General features: G+C 34.2%; 1 pseudogene; it reads right to left on the reverse strand.

The window, feature by feature from the left end:
* Positions 1–954: 954 nt before the first annotated feature.
* LOC123549206 (transketolase-like protein 2) overlaps positions 955–18,468 on the reverse strand; it is a 56,213-nt pseudogene continuing 38,699 nt past the window's right edge.

Raw genomic sequence — 18,468 nt, forward strand, 5'->3', positions numbered from 1 at the left:
CGCCAGCAGTCTAAGGGTTAATATTATGGATTCAACAAAAATAGCTAAGAATTATTGATCTAGGAGCTGCATAGCATAACGAATTATGTTGCGAAATTGGGATGGAACACAACTTACAACTGAACTGGCTGGAAAAGTTTTTTGACAAAAATGCTGGCATATTAGACGTAGAAAAAAATGTGTTGTTTCCGGTAACCCGACCTACACTAAATTTTTGGCCTGACCCTAAATGTTTTTATGGCATGGAGAAGTTTTTTTTTTTCAACTTTTAAACAAAAAGTTGCTAAACTGCACTTTTTATGCATTAAACATGATCAGTGATGTTAGAAATCAACTTACTGATGCTCTACAGGCATACCCCCTTAATTATATTCATTTTTTTTTACACAAAAATAATTTCCGAAAAGTCGCTAAAAAAATAAATTAAAAAAAAAAAAAGTTTACCAAAAACCATCTGTTTTTTAGGCCTTATGTAGGTTGAGTTGATGTCTTGTGATAATTAACTTAAGACAACAACCCACTAAATGTTTTGTCACCAATATAATCTACCAAACGATGGTAAATCAATGAAAAATAGAGCAAGCCAAAAAAAGTATAAATACATTTTATAGCTCTTTTGTTCAAACAACCACAATAACAACCACAATAACATTTCTAGACCATTAATTACCATTATTTCTTTTGAAAACTTTAGTAAAGACACCATTGACAAAACATAATTATGAGGTTCAGATGAGGGAACAAAGGCCAAGTCAATGTTGCGGTCATCATCGCATCCGGTTCAGAGGACATGAGGACCTGTATGTCCAGGGCAAAAACAGAAGAGCAAACCTCAAAAACGAAAACCAACAGAGTCAAAGTAAGATGATGATAAGAAGGTTGTTTCATGCCTTTGTAGGAACACACAAAACTGGTGTGTGTATATATATATATATATATATATATATATATATATTTGAAAAAAAAAATACATGTACAAGTTAAGTGTTGACTCTGTACTATAAGTAAAATTTAACGAATGATTACATTCGTTGTCTAATGGACTAGAGTATATTTCAAAGACACATTTTGCCGGAACCTGCAACTCTTGACACATGCTGGAACACTCAAGTTTGGCACAAAATGGCTAGTGTTTTGTGGGTCACTTCATGATGAGGGAAAAAAAATATATCATTCTAAATACGTGTAGAGGATGGAAATTTTGACTGATGAGGTAGCCATAATTTAGAGACAAATAAGCTAAATTGTAAGTTGCAAGACGTAACAGTTGGGGGTATTGAAAAGGTAATGACACAAAATCATTTTATAGAGTACATAAGGATGTTTATAATTAATGTTACAATATCATTGTTATTGTAGATTACCGGCAGGTAATTATGTACACTGTAAATCTGCATCTGCATTGCAGCGCAGACTTAAATAAATGATCATGGTGTCCATTCAGGACTGTTAGCGTGTCCAGGACACTGTGATTGAACATGTTTGTTAAGTTTTTGTCACGAGGATCGCGTAAAAACTTGACTTTTCATTTTGGACATACCATAGTTTGTTTTATACAGTATTGTCTACCTGTACATGACTTGTGTATAGCTTGAAAATTAGGATAACCATAGGGTACCAGTAATTCTAAAGGCAACAAAGGGAGGTTATTAAAACATATTTCAAGGGAGATAATTTTTCCTGAAGAAAAACAAGTCTGGCACTGATGGTGATTTATAGAAAAATATCTCACTGATATTTTCCCATATTTCACCAGCTAGCATAAAATAAAACAATTTATCAGCTTTGTAACAAAACTTTGATGTGTTACATGATACAAGATGTTGTGCAGTTTAAAAAACAATACATCTTAATAATATGTTCATAATAAACAAAATGAAATTTAAAAAAAATGATGTCCTATATAAAATTCCTGGATACATAGAGGTCACCTGTCAGTTAGTCCCTTCAAACACCGCTATAAACAAGTTAGACTGTACTTATTTCTTTGTTATAATATATATGCTCTTTGTCTATCTGAGCATACTGTACACAGCTTTAACAATACAGTTAGCACTGATTCCAAACATCTCCATAAGTTCCTCCGGTTTCCCGCTTCGAGGTACTTCTCTGACTGCCAGCATCTTTATACACAGATCTCTCTCCTCACTTAAGGTACCAGCAACACTGTCACCAAGGCCTCCTGTATCATACAAAATCATAAATTTAACAAGAGGGTAGTAGTAGAGCTATATCGCTCTCCTGGATACTTTCACAAATTAACTTATGTTTCATGAAGATTGCAACTGCAATATGGCCACCTGTACTAACATTTTACAAATTCCAGGTCAAAAGGTTTTACTGATGCAATAATTACCGGTATTATACAATTATTGCCTTTTGATGAAGTCGATATGTGGATTTATCAGGTCGATAAATCTACACAACGACCGAACCTAAAAGCAACAAATGTTTTACTATTAAATCCAGCTTACTTATAAGACTAAACGTGTAAAAATCAAATACAAATATCTGCAGCCTTTGGTCATTTTTCATAGTAAATTGTGTACGATGTCGTATTGTTTTGATGTCAAACCGTGATGACGTCACAGCTGGAGGTCAATATATGTTTTTGGCTCTGCCTTTGAGTCAATACGACTTTTTATCATTGATCATGTGACTACATCTAGATCAATGGGAAGGACTATAAATATAGATTAAATAATAATAATCCTTATCAAATTTGTTCAACATCTTGTAGATTTATACATTCTGTGCAAGTTTCATGAAGATCATTAAGGAATAGTAGAGGTCCATAATCATATGCTGGATAAGATTTCTTATTTAAACAAAACTAAGAGAGCTCCATGCAAAGACTGTACAAGTATAGTATAATGACGATCCATCAAGTGGTTCATTAAAAGGTACACATTGGACTATCTATCTGTACTGTAAGCTCACCTTGAATCAAGTTGAACTCTGCACTGATTGCACCACAACCCTATCACAAATTGTACAACCAATTTTAAGAAATGTTTTTGAAGACAGAAAAAAATGCACCCGCAGGCATATTTTGGTTTACCAATACAGGAGTAAAAGAACACAAACCCCATCTATAATGGTCTTCTACAGTAATGATTCTGCCTCAAGTTTCTCTAGCATTAGTTAGTATAGTATCTTTATCAAGTGGTTTAATGGTGAATGGGTCTATGACTCTGATATTGATGCCGTCTGCTGCTAATTCATCTGCTGCTCTCAGCGTCTCCACCAGAGTGACACAGCATCCAATCACAGTCACTTGGTCACTGTTACTTTTTCTAACTACCTGTTATATAAGGATACAAAAATTAATTTTGTTAACGCTTAGCCTTACACTTGGAGAAAAACAATTCAATCAACACCAAATCGAAGAAAAGAGAGGTTGTTTCTCATGAAAATTAAACAACATATAAAACATGTATATTACTCTACAAAACAACTGTCAGTTAACTAATATATACATTGAATTCCGGAAAAGGACTGCATGCATAAAGGGGCCACACTTTCTGACAATTCAACACCTTTAAAAACACACCATTTTCAAAACATATCTTCGTTTTGATGCATTTGCAATAATGTCCCAGTGCCAAAATTTCACAGAACTATGTGGAACATAATTTTCAGCAATTGTTTATATTTATTTGTTTACAAATGGCATTCATTTTTAAAGGGGGACAACTTTTTGTTAATATCTTCAGTATCAATCATACTGGACATTATGGCAGAACATGTATTGGTCAGGTGATTGTTGGTAAAGATGTTGTTTGTTTATCAATTATTTCTGTGTTTGATGATATATTCTTAAACCTTAAAAGTTTTTCTTGCAGTGTCAGTACAAATATCTGTACAGTGTATGTTGTCAGACAGACGTGTTTTTCTGGGCTGAGACTTTTTCACAAATTTAAAGTGTTTAAAATGGAGTAAACATATTGAAATTTATATGGACATAAAAGTGGTGTTTCGGACTATAATTTGGTAGATATATCATAAACTTTCTTTACTTTACTTTTGATAAACATCGAAAAAAAGATAGAACAATAGAAAAGTTACTGAATTAGTGTTGTGTACATTCATTCATTGACATCCAATACTACTAATCCGTCTTTTGTTGTCTTTTGTTATTGGGGGCTCTATTGACAGTCAATGTGTAGGTATGAACACACCTGTGAAATACCTGTGAAAGTAACACTGCTAGAAAATAACATTCTTTATATAGTGTTTTATAGTAGAGTGTATCTGTGGCTATCCTTGCAAATATGGGCATTGACTTAAGTACGTACAGATGTCGGATTGGTCTTTTCCGTGGAGGACTTGGGAGAAAATGTAAAAGGTGTACTTCAAAAGTGAGATATAATCCATACACTAACGGGTCTGATATTCATTACAGAGCATTTGCCTGTTGCTTTGTTACCATTGTGATATTATTTGGGTGTAATATTTTGCTGGCTACGAACAATTATGTAACTACTAACTGGAACATTACAATGATTGATAATGTACTATTTTGTCCAGGGATATCAAGTGAATCCAGCAGATATTTTAGCATTAATGAACCCTTATTCACACCGACAGATACATGTCCGCAATCAGTAATCTTTTATGTTCAGTATCATCAAAGGCTGTTATTGTTGGCCGCGGATGTTGAATTAAATCCGGGTCCATCTGAAGAAACACAAGAAATACTCGATGCTATTCATGAATCTAGAAGTAGAATTGATCAAGTCAGAAATGAAGTATTGGCTGCTAGATCTGATATTGTCGAAGTAAAACAGCAAATGATGAACATTAAGTTGAAAGTTGAAGATATTGAATCGAAACAGTTACAAATGGATTCGCGGCTATCACAGATGGAATCGGGAATGGACGAATTAAGATATAAGAATGATATTACGAGTATGGATATGCAGGAGTTGGCATTTAGCTTTGAACAAAGGTCTGACGAACTTGAGAAAATAAATAAACAGGTGCATTACATAGAAAAGGAACACCGGAAGAACAATTTGAGAATATTTGGCTTGTCTGAAATCGAAATGGAATCAGAAGATATGTTAACAAGTAAAGTGAGTGACGAGGTCTTGAAAGTTGCTTATCCGAATAATGAGTATGGTGAAAGTTCTATTATTAGTGCCAAAAGAGTAGGTACATCACAAGAGGGTCAACCTAGAATGGTGTTGTTAAAATTGAAAAGTTTTGACAGCAAACTTAAATTGTTTAGTGTACGTGATAAGCTACGTGAGAGAGGAATTAAAATTGCAAATGATCTTACCAGCTGGGAGAGAGAGCAACTTAGAGATTTGAATAGACGTGGGAAAAGAGGATACTTTAAAAATGGCGTACTGAATATTTTACCAGAAAAGAATGATGCAGAGATTAAAACAAGGGTATTTAAGAAAGGGTCTAGAAAGGCAGGTGAAAGTACACCAGTGGGCGAATCAATGGAAATGTCAAATGGTGTTGATCGTTTAGTAACTGGTGAATCTTCAAATGTAGATTAGGGGGATGGTCAAGGTCCTGCACAAGTACACCATACATTGAAAATTGTGTCATGGAATATATGTGGATTTTTAGGGAAACAATTAGATGAGGGGTTTGCTGAGTATTTAAAGTCATTTGATGTAGTGTGTCTTATTGAAACTTGGGTGAACGGGCATAACTGCGTACAGCACTTTTTGAAAGACTTTACATGTTTTATTTGTAATGCAAAAGTATCCAAGAAAGGGGGTCGTAATATGGGTGGTGTACTTGTTTATATTCGTAATACATTGTCTTATGGGGTTAAACGTATTTGTGATTATTACGAATTAGGTATTTTTCTCCGTTTTGATAAAAGCTATTTTGGTCTAGAAACTGATGTTATTTTTGCATGTCTGTATGTGCCACCAGAAAACTCGTCTTTTTTTGATGACACTGTTGAGTATGGCATACAATCTTTTGAAAGTGTAATTGTTGAAAATGAGTACCTATTCGCAAATAGCGAAATGTTAATTTGTGGGGATTTTAATGCACGAACAGGGGGTCTTTTAGATAATGTGACAATTGATAAACAGATCCCAGAAATGCAGGAGTATCTTGAAATTCTTGACGATGATATAGAAATACCAAGAAAAAATTCTGATAATGTTGTAAATAAGTTTGGACGAGATTTAATTTCGTTTTGTAAATCCTATGCACTATTTATAATAAATGGTAGATTAGGAGAGGATGCAAAAAGAGGCGATTTTACCTATGTTGGTCATCTTGGATGCAGTGTAGTAGATTATTATATTTGTTCAAGGAATATTTTTGACAAAGTTTGTAATTTTTCAATAGCATCTCGGTCTGAAAGTGATCATTTACCTATTTGTTTATTTTTAAGAGTGAATGAATATGTATACCCAGATTTTCAAGATGTGAATACAAGCCATGAAAGTTCAAATGTAGATATAAGAATAAGTATAAACACAGAAAATAGTGAGCATTTTAAAATGTTCTTCGTGAAAATGCAATCAGCGGTATGTTTGACGCAATAGACTTGCAAATTGATGAAGATGCTGATATAGATGACATTGTTTTGAATTTTGAAAAAGCTATACTAGCTTGTAGTGATCCTTTTAAAAGGAGAAAGGGTAAATCTTCGAATAGAATGTCTTTCAAAAATACTTGGTATGACAAAGATTGCAGTGAATTGAAACTCAAAATGAATAAGCTTCTAAGAAAATTCCGCACTAGTAGAAGCATTAATGACCTTAATTTATACATGGGCTGTAAAAAACAATATAAAGCATTATGTAAAGAAAAGAAAAAAATGTATAAAAATCAGTGTCTATATGAACTTGAAGCTTCTGTCAAAAATTCTAAATTGTTTTGGAATAAGCTCAGGAGTAATGTAGGCAGTGGGAGTCATACTCCGAATATTACTTCTAGTCAGTGGTTTGAACATTTCAAACAAGTGTTTAGCTGTGATCCAGAAGAAAATGATGTAAATGCAGAGATATTTGTTGAAAATATAACTATGGATGAAGTAGAAGATATACTGTTTAATAACGATATAACTGATGATGAAATTATTGAAGCAGTTAAACTCTTAATCCAAATAAAGCTTCGGCAGGCAATCTTATAGCAGAACATTTTATTTATGGAATAGAAATCTTATTACCATATATAAGGAAACTTTTTAATAAAATATATAGATCTGGTCACTTCCCATCAACTTGGACTAAGTCTATAATAATTCCTTTGCATAAAAAAGGTAACATTGATAATCCTGATAATTACAGAGGAATTGCTCTTGTTGATATTTTTAGTAAAGTGTATATAAGTATATTGACTACACGAGTAACTTTTTACTGTAATGCATTTAAAATAATCACCGAAGCACAGGCTGGTTTTCGCTCTGGATACTCTACTATTGATAATGGTTTTGTTTTATATTCTATAATTAGTAAATACCTAAGTATGAGGCGTAAAAAGTTGTATGTGGCCTTTGTTGACTTTAAAAAGGCATTTGACTCTGTTCATAGATCAAAATTATATACAGCATTGATTCAAAATGGTATAAAGGGTAATCTGTTGAAATCAATTGTAAGTATTTATCATTCTGTAAAAGCATGTGTAAGAAGTAATGCATCATCAACTGCAACATTCGATTGCCCCCTTGGTTTAAGACAAGGTTGTAAACTTAGTCCAATTTTATTTGTCTATTTATAAATGAGTTAGATAATGTAATCAGAAGTAGTGGAATTCATGGCATACAACTTTTACCAAATGATGTTGAAATTTTCTTGTTGCTGTTTGCTGATGATGTGGCCCTAGTATCTGATACTGTTAATGGATTACAGAGGCAACTTAATGTCTTACATCAGTACTGTTTAGAGTGGAAATTAAAGGTTAATGTTGACAAAACTAAAATTGTTGTATTCAAAAATGGTGGTACTTTATCAAAAAATGAAAACTGGATGTATGATGGCCAGACCATAGAAACTGTAAATGCTTTTAGTTATGTTGGTTTAAATTTTACCTGCAGATTGTCATTGTATAAAATGTCTGAACATATGGCACTTAAAGCAAAAAAAGTGCTCGTATCCCTTTTAAAGAGTATGTATAATTTGTTACCAATGTCTTATAAAACTTTCTTTAAGATTTTTGATGCTAAGATATCTCCGGTTTTACTATACGGTTCAGAACTTTGGGGCTTAGAAGTCAGGGATTGTATAGAACGTGTTCATGTATATGCTTGTAAAAGGTATATGAATGCACCATTGTATGCTTGCAATGCTGCTGTTTTAGGTGATTGTGCCAGATTTCCTATGTATATATGGGCTTCAAAGAGATGTATAAAATTTTGGATTCGTATTGTTAATATGCCTGAAGATAGATATGTTAAGAAATGTTACAATATGCTTAAACACTGGGACCATCTTGGTTATAAAAACTGGGTTACTGCATTGAGAAATAATTTGTATAGTAATGGCTTTGGATATATATGGGAGAAACAAGCAATAGATAATCCAAATGTATTTTTAAAACAATATACAACTAGATTAAAAGATCAATATTTACAAATTTGGAACGTTGAAATGGTTAACAATAAGAAACTGGTATTATATAAAGGGTTTAAGCAAAGATTTGTTTTTGAAGATTACCTTGAACACATAGATATTGTTAAATTCCGACGTAGTATTGTGTCTTTTAGAACATCATCTCATCAATTAATGATTGAAAAAGGTAGATATATGGGCTTATCAAAAGAAACCCGTTTTTGCATTCATTGTGATCATGTTATTGAGAACGAGTTTCATTTCCTGCTGGAATGTCCACTTTATGAGATAATTCGCATAAGATATATACCTGATAAGTTTTGGCGCCATCCAACTATACACAAATTTAATGTTTTAATGTCTAGTAAGAATTGCTTGTTACTGCGCAACCTTTCACAGTTTATATATTATGCCATGAAATTACGCTCTGAAATAATATCGTAACTTTAAATTATTAGGTATGCAATGTGACCTAGCACAGTGTATATTTATAATGTCATGTAATTTTGTTTAGATGTAACATCTTGTCATCACTTACGTTTTGTTTAATTATTTAGTTTTGTATTACCATATACCTTTACCTGAACATTTTGTCATGACAACATACACATATTTTATTATTTATGCTTGTATTATACTATTGTGTATGGGCCGGTGGCCTTAAATGCAAATAAATAAAGACATATACTGTAAAATCATTTAATTTCGTGGGCATGAAATTTCGTGGTTTTGGTCAAAACGTCAATTTCGTGGGGATGTGAATTCGTGGATTTCAACTTTTGAACATAAAATGAATGGGAATTTCATTTGTTCGTTGGGATTAAATTTCGTGGATTGACTCAGCAACGAAATCCACGAAAATTAGTCCCCCACAAATATTAATGATTACACAGTATCTACTATTATTTTTCTCTTTACCATCTGGTTCTTTCTCTTGTGACTATAGAAGATCAATGGCAACTAAATTTACAAATGAACATCCCTGATGTCAGACAGTATGGTCTATTGCAACTAAATTCAAATGAAATCACTGGTTGGGCCATAGGGAAACTATGGCAAATAAATTCAAATGTTGCAACTAAACTTCTATTCAACACCATTTATTCAGACTAAACTGCAGTCTATGGAAACTGAATTTCTAATGAACACAACCGCCTCGGTAACCTAGTGGTAGAGCGTCCGCTTCAAGTGCGGGAGGTCGTGGGTTCGATCCCCGGTCGCGTCATACCAAAGACGTAGAAAATGGTACTAGTAGCTTCCTGGCTTGGCACTCAGCATTAAGAGGATAGTGCTAGGACTGGTCAGCCCGGTGTCAGTATAATGTGACTGGATGGGGTATCATGCCAAGTGTCTACGGCTTGATATTCCAGTGAGGCAGCATTATAAAGTTGGGCATTGTGCTCACTGCTACAAGTAGACACCATCGTTTATATGACTGAAAAATTATTGAAAAAGACATTAAACCTGAACACACACACACACACACTCTAACGAACACTGCTTATTCAGACTATAACGCAGTCTATGGCAATTAAACTTCTAATGAACACTACCTATTCAGACTATAATGCAGTCTATAGCAATTAAACTTTTAATGAACACTGCCTATTCAGACTTTAACAGGGTCTATGGCAACTAAACTTCTAATAAACACTGCCTATTCAGACTACAATGCGGTCTATGGCAACTAAACTTCTAATGAACACTACCTATTCAGACTACAATGCGGTCTATGGCAACTAAACTTCTAATGAACACTACCTATTCAGACTTTAACAGGGTCTATGGCAACTAAACTTCTAATGAACACTACCTATTCAGACTACAATGCGGTCTATGGCAACTGAACTTCTAATGAACACTGCCTATTCAGACTATAACGCGGTCTATGGCAACTAAACTTCTAATAAACACTACCTATTCAGACTACAATGCGGTCTATGGCAACTAAACTTCTAATGAACACTGCCTATTCAGACTATAATGCGGTCTATGGCAACTAAATTTCTTATGAATGCCTATTCAGACTATAATGCGGTCTATGGCAACTAAACTTCTAATGAACACTGCCTATTCACACTACAATGCGGTTGATGGCAACTAAACTTCTAATGAACGCTGCCTATTCAGACTATAATACTGTCTATGGCAACTAAACTTCTAATGAACATGTACACTGCCTATTCACACTATAACACAGTCTATGGTAACTGAACTTCTGATGAACACTGCTGGATCAGACTATAGTGTGAACCACAGTCTGTTGCATGGTTCAGACCATGTAAAACAGAAATAGAACCAGTGCATAGCATGTCAGACCTTCACAGTGACCAGCTGTTATAAAGACATAATTATATTTGATATGAAAAGTGTGATCTACAATTATATCAATATATTTGTTGGGACAAGGCAAGTGGCTTTTGAACAGCTGTCATCCATCTGACATGATAACTGTTAGAACAATATCTTTTAAATACACAGAGATTTTGCAATGACCAGATACTGAGTTTGAGCAACAGGAGCTGTTCAACTGATCCAAGCGAAGTAAGTCTATTTACAGCCCTGTAAAACATAATGTAATGGGAGCAGAAATTCTTATAAAATCAGTGTTAGGGGCATACAAAGTTGAAATTCTGGCAAATCTTGATTCTCCAAAATTTGAGGTTGTTCCAGAGCACAATTATTGACTGGACCAATCATGAGACTGCATTCTGAGACTGGTCTAAAAACTTAGTTTAATGGAAAGGCTATTTAGTAGAGTTTGGGAACCAGTCACAAATGCAGTCTTCTCATTGGACAATTTCAAGATAATACTTGGAATGAACCAATCAGATACAGGAGTTATGAGACTGGTCTCCAAATTCAGTTTCATTACTCTGAAGACTGGTCATATGGGATAAAAATAGACTTAAGAGCATACCTTTGCTTTACCAGGCTCAAACACCTCATCATTGCTGTACATGACAGGAACCGGTGTTCGACTCGTTCTAATGTAACACACCCCCTTTGTGTTGGCTGCTAACTCAACAGCTCTTTGTGTAGATACAGCATCACTGGGGTTAAACACTGTAGATCCTGGTATTGATCTAAACATGGCTATATCTTCCAGTGCCATTTGTGAGGAACCATCCTTACCTGTAAGAAAGCAATGCTGATGTAACAAGACATGATAAACTAATATTACAGGCTGTATTATGGTGTATTATTTCTGCCTGTTTGTACTTGTCATACTGCAGCCCTCACAAAACAAGAGGACCATGATGGTCCTGAATCGCTCACCTGTCCCCACTTGACCCAAATTTGAACTGAGTATGACGTCGTTTTTTTCTATTATTTGACACAGTGACCTAGTTTTTGAGCTCATGTGACCCAATTTTGAATTTGACCTAGATATCATCAAGATAAAAATTCTGACCAATTTTCATGAAAATCCATTGAAAAATATGGCCTCTAGAGAGGTCGCAAGGTTTTTCTATTATTTGACCTAATGACCTAGTTTTTAAACACACGTGACCCAGTTTTGAACTTGACCTAGATATCATCAAGGTGAACATTCTCACCAATTTTCATGAAGATCTAATGAAAAATATGACCTCTAGAGAGGTCACAAGGTTTTTCTATTATTTAACCTAATGACCTAGTTTTTGACAGAACGTGACCCAATTTTGAACTTGACCTAGATATCAAGGTGAACATTCAGACCAATTTTAATGAAGATCCATTAAAAAATGTGGCCTCTAGAGAGGTCAAAATGTTTTTCTATTTTTAGATCTACTGACCTAGTTTTTAACCGCAGTTGACCCAGTTTTGAATCTGACCTAGATATCATCAAGATGAACAATCAGACCAACTTTCATACAGATATCATGAAAAATATGGCCTCTAGAGAGGTCACAAGGTTTCATTTATTATTTGACCTACTGACATAGTTTTTGATGGCACGTGACCCAGTTTAGAACTTGACATAGATATCATCAAGTTGAACATTCTGACTAATTTTCATGAAGATCCATTCAAAAGTATGGCCTCTAAGAGAGGTCACAAGGTTTTTCTATTTTTAGACCTACTGACCTAGTTTTGGACTGCACGTGACCCAGTTTCGAACTTGACCTAGATATCATCAAGATGGATATTCAGACCAACTTTCATACAGATCTCATGAAAAATATGGCCTCTAGAGGTCACAAGGTTTTTTCATTATTTGACCTACTGACCTACTTTTTGAAGACACGTGACCCATTTTCAAACTTGACCTAGATATCATCAAAGTGAACATTCTGACCAATTTTTATGAAGATCCATTCACAAGTATGGCCTCTAGAGAGGTCACAAGGTTTTTCTATTTTTAGACCTACTGACCTAGTTTTGACCGCACATGACCCAGTTTCAAACTTGACCTAGATATCATCAAGATGAACATTCAGACCAACTTTCATACAGATCCCAAGAAAAATATGGCCTTTAGAGAGGTCACAAGGTTTTTCTATTATATGACCTACTGACCTAGTTTTTGAAGGCACGTAACCCAGTTTCGAACTTGACCTAGATATCATCAAGGTGAACATTCTGACCAATTTTCATGAAGATCTTGTGAAATATATGGCCTCTAGAGAGGTCACAAGGTTTTTCTATTTTTAGACCTACTGACCTAGTTTTTGACCGCATGTGACTCAGTTTCGAACTTGATCTAGATATCATCAAGATGAACATTCTGACCAATTTTCATAAAGATCCCATAAAAAATGTGACCTCTAGAGTGGTCACAAGCAAAAGTTTACGCACGCACGCACGGACGGACGACGGACGCTACATGATCACAAAAGCTCACCTTGTCACTTTGTGACAGGTTAGCTAAAAAAAAGACAGATCTGAACAACTTTTTTTAAAATTAAATATGACCCCTGAGTTGACACTTTATGATTTAGGTAATGGGTGTTACTATTGTAGGTGTCACAAGGTCCTGAATGATGAAAGCTTGGGCGAACTTATTTGAAGATCCATCCATGCATGGCAAACATACTTGTTAAGACATGAATGTGTGAACTAACAGTCACAGTACAAAATCTTTTGTCTCAAGTTTTCAACTGTAGAATGAAAAGAAGCTCTCCAAAACTTGCTCACTCCAAAGTTTGCTTACCTATACATACACCAACATGGGAACCAGCAAAGTTTACATTGGTTTGGGAAATGGCTCCCATCCTGATTTGATCAAATGCTCGTGTAAAGAAAGCGGCAAATCCATTAATGAAGACAACATTTCTGTCCCTGGCAGCACACCCTATTCCTACACCAACAAGGTTCTGCTCGGCAATATAACATTCTATGTAACGATCTGGGCAAGCATCCTGCAGAAAAAAATGTCCCCAAACTAACATTTTTAGTATTTCAATCAGTACAACTTTGTACATATGATGCACCATGACATCTTCTATCCAAAATACAATATTACATCATTTGAGAAAATCTGAAATAAAGATAATTATGTCAGAAAGACTGGTTGAATTTAACACAGGTTTAGGGCAATTATTCAAAAATAATATTTTTCAGATAGGATAGGCATATGAATGGAGAAACGATCATTCTATAGTATTCATTTCAACATTGCTCAATATTGCTATTTTGTCTTTTTATCAAGTAATAGATGATTGATCGTCCTTGAAACCACATTAACCATTTGAAGATATCAGAACAGGCCCAATCCTTTTAAAAAAATTCACACGTTTTACAAATGCCTGAAATTTCAACATTCAGAAACCAAAAGGGAGGGAGCAAAATGGCTGACTGTTGCTTTTTAATGCCTAATATTTCTTTTCTATAGCCACTTGACAGTGTTTTCTCTGCTTTTTTGAATGCTGTTCTTTAATAACACTCTTCAAAGATAATAACATACTTTTTGTACACTCTCACAAATAAAATATTAAAAAAATCTAATAAAAATCCTAGAAAACTTACCCTGAAAATGTAAGAATACGTAGAATTATTGGTATCGCCATCTAATGCTATAACTCTTGAATTATTTCTTGCAAGTTTTGGAGCACTTTTAGAATCTGTCCGTAGGTAAAATCTGCATAATTTGCAATATCCAGTACCTGTATGGTTTAAATAAAGGTAAGGCTTTTTAGTTTGTATATTTCATAATTGGGGGGCTGCTGCCCCCCACACCCCCCGCATTTTCTAAACCTGGCGAGGAAAATATATCCATGCTACCATATCGATAAATAAAAGAATGCCCAAATAACGAGAATAGTACGGAAAAATTCAAAGTCTAGCCCAATTTTTTCTACAGTTTTTTTTATTATAGGCCACCCTTTTGCAACGGGGAAAATTTGGGGCAGAAGAAATTTTTGGGGGTTATAAAAGTTTTTGCTAAAAAAATAAGGTTTATTTCCCACGGGTAGACTGGTGCCGGGTTTTTCCTCTAGGGTTCCAAAAAACCTTTGGGGGGAAAATTTTAAAGGGTTTGAAGGTCATGGGAAAAGTTCCCAGGTTTTTTGCGACTGTAAACAAACATGGGCGTCCTTTGGGGAAAACTATTGGGGGCGCCGTCTAATGTCAAACAAAAAAAGCGCAGCGGGTTAGAGGCTTTTGGTTTTGTCGGGGGGAAAAAAGAAATGATGTTTTTCGTACTTCCGACAGGAATATGTTTTATTTTAAGGTGGGATTTCCTTTTTTTTTGGGTTTTGGGAAAAAAAAAATTTCCCAAAAAACTTTTAAAATCGGTCGGGCCGGGGGGTCTCTTTTTTAGCCAAATTTGGCTTTTTTAAAAAACTTTTAGCTTATAAAGCATCAGTTAGCGTTTAAAAAACCATCGGATATTGTTTCCCAACCCTTTTTTGGTTTCTTTTGAGTGTTTGACACGAGTTTTATGTAAAATTTCCCCAAATATAAAAAAATTCACCCTGGTATTCTTTTTACACTCAATGGGCCTTAAGTTTTTGTTTTACCCTTTTTTTTAAATTTTAAAAACTTTTAAAAAAAATGTGATTAAATTTTTTTGGGGGTTTTTTTATTGTAGGGAAAAGGCTTTTGTGGTACAGAACCAGGAACCCCTTTTGGCCTAACTTTCCCCCTTTAAAATTAACGGGACAAAACCTTTACAAAACTGGAATACATTTTTAAAAAAGGTTTTAATCCCAAAAAAAAAAATTTTCTTGTTTTTGCGTTTTTAAAAACCCCTGGTTTTAAAAATGAATCTTTCCCAAAGAAGCACTTTAAAAAGGTACCCCCACCCTGTATTTCAATAAAAGAAAAACCTCTTTTTTCAGGGGGAAACCTGTCAAAAGGGGGGTTGATGTCGTTCAAGTCTGACCGGGGAAATTTGCTTTTTCAGGGCTTTTTTTTCTTATGAAAAAAAAGGATGGGAATTTTTTTTAATTGTTTTTTTTTAATTTATGTAGAAAAAATTTTAAATTTTTTTCTTTGGATTTTTATGTGATTGCCCAAAAAAAAAAAAAAATCAACTGCCTAAAACTTAAAAATTTAAATTGGGCGGGTTTTTCCCAAATAAAAACCTCCAAATGGGTCCCCCCCACCCCCCAACGGGACTGAACATTGCACCCCCAGTGAGTTTTGTTTTGAAAGACGTTGTTTATACCTTTTTAGTGGGGGGGGGGGGGGGGGGAAAAAAAATTGAAAAAGAAAAAAAAAACACATTTTCCACTCCCAATTTTTTAAGGGCCATTGGGAACATATATTTTTTTTCTTTAAAAAGTTTTAAACTTAAAAATTTTTGGGGAAAACCCTTTTTTTATTTTAAAATTTTTATCCGGGGAAAATTTTTTAATAACTCATTATTCTTATTGAATTTTAAACGAGTTTTGCCCCTTTTTTAAAAAATGGTTTTTTTAACTTCCCAAAGCTCTAATTTAATTAAGGAAAAGCACTGAGAAAAAGTCAGTGCACTGTCTTTATGGACAGTTTTGAAATTTTACTGAGATTTGATTTTAAAAATTGCAAAAAAGATTTTAGAGCGTCTGAAGGTGGCAACTTTAAAATTTTATATTTTGTCACATCCTGAACAGCTAATAAAGCATGAAGTGGAAGAGACTGCTGATGTCACCCCCATTGGCAAATAGAGTATTCCCACTTTTAAAATCTTGTCTTTTTTAATTTAAAAATTTGAAATGTAACAGAAAACTCCAAATTAAAAGATTTTTGGAAAAATGTTGATTTTGTCATATGTTCACCTTTTTGGGGGAAAATTTTGCTGTAAAAAATTTTAGATGATAAATTGATATTTTTATCCTCATTTTCTTTTTTTTATTTCTGTCGGCTTTAAAAAATACATTAAAACCCTTGGGTTCCCACCTGAACTAAATGTTTTTTATCGTTATTGGTTTTTTAAAAAAAAAATAATAAAATTAAATGAGTACCTTGTTTGGGACTTGAGGGATGGGTTTCTTTAAAAGGGTCCCCTTTTTAAATTAAATTTATTTCTTTTTTGAGAAATTTAAAAATTTGGGACTTTTAAGTATGTCCTTCCCAGGGGGTACTGTGATTTTCCAAAAAAAGGGTATTTTTAAAGTCATTAAATTTAGCAGTGAATGAATATTTCTGCAAAAGATAAATTTCAGGTATTGTTAAATGGGGTTTTTTCATTTAGATAAAAAACATGGTTTGTGGTGAAGCCCACTGTTTTTTCAGGGGTTTTTCCCATCAAAATTTGCCGGCATATAAAAAGTTTGGGGAAAGGCTGGAGCTGTTGTCCCCAATGAAAAAGTTTTGGCGTTTGACGGGCCCAACAGCAACTTTTAAAAGGGCCCCAAAAGGGAAAAAATTTTCCAGTCTCCCATACCCATGACACAAAGGTTATTTCAGCGGTACCGGGACAGGTTTGTTTTATAAAAATTTACTGCCCAAAAAAACCTTTTGGGTTCTAGCAATGGGCAGTATTTTGATTAAAAAAATTTAAATCAAATTCTTTTTAGCTCGACTATACGAAGTATAAGGGAGCTACCTACCCGCCCCGGGCCCGTTTCCCGTCTTTTCCCCGCCCCCCACTTGGTTAAATTTTTTTTTTTTACACTTTTCCATTTTAAACTTTTCTTTTTAATTACTGTTTTGGATTTGATTCAGACTTAAAATAGTTATTCCTCATCATCACCCACATCATCTAAACTTTAAAGGGCCCCTTTAAACTCTGACACCAATATTTCATGATTTACCCCCTTTTTTTAAATTTGATTTTAAGGGTTTTAAAGTTTTGATGCACTTTCCCCCTTTATCTCTGTTATTTCGGGAATGGTTTTGGATTCCAATTTAAAATAGTTTTTCAAAAAACCATCACCCACTTTCTTTGGGACACAAGTTGCAGAATCTGGCACCCATTTTTCATGAATTTTTCCCCCCTTTTTTACTTAGTTTTTCCCGGGTTTTTAAAGTTTTGATGAACTTTCCCCTTTTGTCTTGTTATTATGAAGGGAAATTTGAATTTGGACTTAAAAAAGTTATTAAACTTCATCCCCCGACCCCATAGGAACCTTTGGGTTTCCCTTTATAACTTCCCCCAAAAAAAATTTTTTCTTTTAATTATTCCCCCGTTTTTTTTTTAAAATTTTTCGGGTTTAAAAATTTTTGATGCCTTTGACTTATCTGGGTTTTTACTGAAGGATCTGTTTTAAAAACTTATAATAGTTGTTTAAACATCATTCCCCAAACATCACGACACAGGGCACAAGTCGGGCCCCAATTTTTCATGAAAATGCCTCTTTTTTTACCTAAAAACCTTAAAGGGTTTTAATTTTGATGCATTTTCACTATATCTCATTTATTAAAAAAACCCCATGGATTTAAATTTAAAATTTGTTTTTCCACATCTCGCCACATCAAAATGACACAAGATGCTTTTAAATCTTCCCACCGCATTTTGGATTTATCCCCCCTTTTTTTGCTTAGACTAAAAATTCCCATTTTTGTGTTTTTTTGGGTCCACTTT

The sequence above is a fragment of the Mercenaria mercenaria genome, chromosome 6 (genome assembly GCF_021730395.1).
Source record: "Mercenaria mercenaria strain notata chromosome 6, MADL_Memer_1, whole genome shotgun sequence".
NCBI classification, from domain to species: Eukaryota; Metazoa; Mollusca; class Bivalvia; order Venerida; family Veneridae; genus Mercenaria; species Mercenaria mercenaria.